A 5,244-nucleotide genomic window follows, 5' to 3' on the forward strand; every position below is an offset into this window, starting at 1 on the left:
GGGGCGCAAACAAGCTTTGGACCGCTAAGGCCTCTCCTCAGCTTCAACGGCGCACGCGCTGCCTTCGCCGACGAAACGGCATCACGGGATTGCAGTACTTCGGAATAAAGGAGCAAATGGACAGGCGGGAAACGGGAAACTACCAGTCCCAGGGTGCAACGCGGAAGGAAATGGACGGTGCCAGAAGGGAGGGGGGGGGGAGCTAGTCCTAGCTTCCTTTCAATCGCAGCTGTTTTCAGAAGAACCATTTGTAAACGAGGTACCTTTCCCAAAAAAAAACCTCGGCGATTATAGAAAGAAAAAGGTTGAGTTTGCGTGGTAACATACTGTGCGCGACGACCTAAATGCAGCACAAAATAAATGCTATGCTTTTAAGGGACAGTTGAGCACCAGGACTTGCGGGAAAAACAATATGAATGTTTGATCGAAGCTCCCCTGGGGAGGTAAGTATGCCCCTTTCTCTTCCTGTTTCGGGAATCGTAATCAGATTAACACGGGGAGAGGGGATGGTTTAGATCAGGGGTAGGCAACCTCGGCTCTTTTATGACTCATGGACTTCAACTCCCAGAATTCCTGAGTCAGCATGGCTGACTCAGGAATTCTGGGAGTTGAAGTCCATGAGTCATAAAAGAGCCGAGGTTGCCTACCCCTGGTTTAGATCTTCAGGCTGGATTAGCACTCATGAGCAAGGAAGCGATTCGAATTGGACATCGGTTCGAAAGTACAATTCAGTGTATTTTTTTCAACCCTTTTACAAATAGCAGGGCGAAAGGGCACCAGAAGTACAGAGGCTTTGCCGTTTCCTTTCTTGCCAACAGTTTTTTTCCCCCCGATCCCTTTTCTTGCTGATGCACACGGACGTAAACTGAATGAAGACCTAGCTATGTTTCATTTTAGTGTCTTCCCTGTCATTGCTTAAAGCTGGTAGTTGTGCGTGTTTGGGGTTTCTTTCCCTAATTCTTGATCTTTGGCAGTCCTTTTTCACATTCTTCCTTAATAACTTTGATTTCATTCCTGGGTTCCTTTAGTTCCCTATCAATGAGGCTCAGGACCTCAAAATGATTCCTGATGTTCTTCTTGAAAATGGTAGTTGTGTGCTCAAGATCATGGAAACGGATTGACTTTCTTCTGCTGCTTCAGCTTTACTTGGTACTTGCATATGAGCAATTCATGACCTGTTTCAGTCAGCCCCTGGCCAAGTCTTTGGTGTTAGAACTGAGTCCTTGTATACCATAATAATAGAGTCAATCTGGATTTAGGTAATCCTCGACTTACAACCACAATTGAGTCCAGAATTTCTGTTGCTAAGTAAGACATTAAGAAACATTTTACAATCTTTCTTGACACAGTTGTTAATAGAATCTGGCTTCCCCATTGACTTTGCTTGTAAGAAGGTCGCAAAAAGGGATCCTGACTGGGGACACTGCAACTGTCATAAATATGAGTTAGTTGCCAGGCATCTGAATTTTGACCATGAGGATGCGGCAATGGTCACAAGTGTGAAAACTGGTCATGTGACTTTTTTCAGTGCTGTTGTAACTTTGGTCGTTAAATGAATGGTTGTAAGTCAAGGGACTACCTGTATCCCATTTGGTGATGTTCATGTACAGAGATGTTATTTTGGTTGTTGGTCAATTTAGTTGTCACTAAATAGTTCATTTGCATCCAGGATCTCCTTATATCACTTCTTTTGAATATAAGTGCCTGACTGCTTTAACTGGTCAACAGGGATCAGCTTGACACTGCTGGTAATCCTGCTGGGATCTTATATTCTGGCTTAGGCTCCTGGCATTCTTCGCTCAACTCTCCCGGCCTCACCTATGTTGATGCAGTATAGCAGGATTTGTGGGGTGATGGGTGCACAATGGTAGCCAAATACAATTGAATACTCCTCCCACTACCCACCATATTACACAATGGACCAAAAAAGGGGGTACCTTATAATACTTTGGTGTTATATCAAGATTAATGAAAGCAGTAAATAGCACTGGATGTGGGATACAGGTAGTCCTCGACTTACGACCACAATTAAGTCTAACATATCTGTTGCTAAGTGAAACAGTTAAGTGAGATCTGCCCCATTTTACCCCCTTTCTTGCCACAGTTGTTAAGTGAATCACTGCAGTTCTTAAATTAATAACAAGGTTGTTAAGTGAATCTGGCTTCCCAATTGACTTTGTCAGAAGGTCACAAAAGGGGATTGCATGACCCTGAGACACTGCAACTGTCTTAAATATGAACCTGTTGCCAAGTGTCTGAATTTTGATCACGTGACCATGGGGATAATGCCAACAGCTGTGAGTGTGAAAAATGATCATGTCACATTTTTAGTGCTGTTGTGACTAAACAAAAAGTTGTAAATCGGAGATTACCTGTATTGCCTAGTTCCAAAAATGTGACAGAAAAAATGGAATGAGATAGAGATGCAAGACAGGACGTGCTGTTTTCAAAATAGTTAGCTTTTGAAGAATTAACACTATTTTACAAAGCAAAATCAAATATTGCAGTGCTAGTTCCCTTTGCAGCTTATTTCCACTTCTTTGCACATTCCTTCTTCATCATGATTCTATCATTAACATTATATCTATGTGGACCAAAACAGAAATGGTCCATAAAAAGATATCATGCTTGAATGAGTAGTCCTTTAATTATGGGGCGCCTTGAATTAAATCCAAAACTCCCTCCCCTACAGTACAAATTAAGCAAATCACAAATCTGAGCTTGGTTTTTTGTTTTTTTTTTGCAGGCATGTCATTGTCCAAACTAGGTAACATCATCAGTGCTGGTAAGGAGTGCAGTTTGCTGTTAGTTTAAATTCTAGAATATAATATAATGTAAACCAGGGGTGTCAAACTTGCCACATCACGCGACATGTCATGATGTATCGTGACTTTTTTCCCCTTGCCGAAGCTGGGGTGGGTGCAGCTTCTATGTGATGCATCCGGCTTGCAGGCCGGCAGATTGACACCCTTGATGTAAACAGACAGCCAACTGACTAGCCCTGATGATGTTACCTAGTTTGGGTAATGAAATGTCTGCAAGAAAACAAGCAAGCTCAGAGAGCACCAAGGACCTCTCATTTCAACCCTGAGCTACAAATATTCTCCTTTATTGAAATCACAAACCATTATTATTATAAAAGAATGCAGTAGCTAAGAGGGATAACAAAAATCAGAGTTGTCCCACTTTTAATTCAAAGACGATATAGGAAGGAAGCAAATCCATTTCCCCAAAATCAGTGCTGACCTCCCTTCCCCAATAAGTTACCATCACGGATGCTGGTGCTGCTTCGCCGGCTCATCCTATCTGCAGTAGTAGTTCTCAAAATGGCTGTCATGTTTTCGGTATTAATTAGCCATGCCTGTTTGATGGAAAAACGGGAAAAAGATCCGTCATCAATATGTACAGTAAGGTACAATCATCACATATAAGTAATGTTTGGGTTACTTGGGACATTTTTAACCACCATCTGCTGAGATGGATTCTAGATATGTAAGCTTATATTGCCTATATTGAAAGTTGCTTGGACGTCTTATCCTGAAAATCAGGCAATTAAAAATTGTAGTATTCTGCTCGGAATTTTAGTTTTTGAGAGGTTTTTTTTTTTAAATTAAAGATTCAAAAAATTAGTAATCTATTGTGGCTTGTGGCTACAGTGGCCATATGTCTTTTATTATTATATAGAACAACCCTTTATTTCCTCTGGAGTATTGGGGAAGTACCTGAGGATTGGAAAAGGGCTGATGTGGTTCCCATCTTCAAGAAAGGGAAAAAAACAGACCCAGAAAACTACAGACCAATCAGTCTAACATCAATACCTGGGAAGATCCTGGAAAAGATAATCAAAAAACAGACCTGCGAACAACTAGAAGCAAACAAAGTTATAACTAGTAGCCAGCATGGGTTTATTAACAGCAGATCATGCCAAACCAATCTTATTTCATTCTTTGATAAAGTGACTAAATTAGTAGACCAGTGAAATGCTGTGGACAATAGAATACTTAGATTTCAGTAAGGCATTTGACAAAAAAGGTGAGCTAGAGAACATCACCACCAGATGGATTTGTAGCTGGCTGACAAACTGTATTCAACGAGTACTCCTCAATGGTACTACATCCACATGGAGAGAAGTGAGCAGTGGGGTACCACAAGGCTCCGTCTTAGGCCCAGTACTATAAAACCCTAGTTCACCATACTACAAAAAAGGTGTTGAGACCTTGGAAAAAGTTCAGAGAAGAGCAACTAAAATGATCAAAGGCGTGGAGACTAAAACGTATGAAGATCAACTGCAAGATTTGGGTTTGGCTAGTCTAAAGAAAAGAAGAAACGGGTGACATAATAGCAGTCTTCCAGTATTTGAGGGGCTGCCATAAAGAAGAAGGCATCAAACTATTCTCCAAAGCACCAGAGGGCAAGACAAGAAACAATGGTTGGAAACTGATCGAAGAAAGAAGCAACCTGGAGTTAAGGAGAAACTTCTTAACAGTGAGGACAATTAACCAGTGGAACAGCTTGCCTTCAAAAATTATGGGCTGGAGTTTTTTAAGAAGAGACTAGACAGTCACTAAGGAGAAACTAAAGAGAAACTTCCTGACAGTTAGAACAATTAATCAGTGGAACAACCTGCCTCCAGAAGTGGTGAATGCTCCAACACTGGAAGTTTTTAAGAAGAGATTGGACAGTCATTTGTCTGAAATGGTATAGGGTTTCCTGCCTGAGCAGGTGGTTGGACTAGATGACCTCCAAGGTCCCTTCCAACTTTATTGTTGTTGTTGTTGTTGTTGTTGTTGTTGTTATTATTATTATTATTATTATTATTATTATTATTATTATTATTATTATTACTTGTCTGAGATGGAATAGGTTCTCCTGCTTGAGCAGGGGGCTGGACTAGAAGACCTCCAAGGTCCCTTCCAGCTCTATTTCAGAAAGATGTCACTTTAATTTATTGTTATTTATTGGGGGGGGCTTTTGCTCTTGAATTTTCCTTTGTAAACCAAAGCTATAAACATTTTTTAAAATCCTCATGAATCTTTATCAGATTTCCCCCCCTTTTCTGGTTTTTTTCTTTATTTTTTTTTCCAGAAAAATGTGTTACGAAGCACCTGAGGAGTGATGCAGAGGATAATCTTTAAAACGTTTTGGTAATCTATTTTCTTACAAGTGAAAGGTGGCACAGTGTCGACTTTTTAGAGTAATTGCTCTCTTAAAATCTCCATTAAGAAAAGCGATGCTTGAAAAGAA

General features: G+C 40.6%; 2 protein-coding genes across 3 annotated transcripts in view; one reads left to right on the forward strand and one right to left on the reverse strand.

Moving 5' to 3' along the window:
• CSNK2B (casein kinase 2 beta) overlaps positions 1-74 on the reverse strand; it is a gene marked incomplete in the record, with an annotated part of 6,561 nt that extends 6,487 nt beyond the window's left edge. The window contains 1 exon segment of the mRNA XM_029283825.1: positions 1-74.
• A 219-nt stretch (positions 75-293) lies between these two features.
• The window catches only part of GPANK1 (G-patch domain and ankyrin repeats 1), a 10,503-nt gene continuing 5,552 nt past the window's right edge, over positions 294-5,244 (forward strand). The window contains exon 1 of one of the 2 annotated variants that reach the window (XM_015814265.1): positions 294-443. The gene's annotated coding sequence lies outside the window, so the exon portion shown is untranslated. Of the gene's footprint in view, positions 444-5,134; positions 5,145-5,244 lie in introns of those variants that run through there. The other variant, XM_015814273.1, reaches the window with a different exon arrangement.

Source organism: Protobothrops mucrosquamatus, unplaced genomic scaffold, assembly GCF_001527695.2.
Source record: "Protobothrops mucrosquamatus isolate PMUCROS unplaced genomic scaffold, P.Mucros_1.0 scaffold_84, whole genome shotgun sequence".
Classification (NCBI taxonomy): Eukaryota; Metazoa; Chordata; class Lepidosauria; order Squamata; family Viperidae; genus Protobothrops; species Protobothrops mucrosquamatus.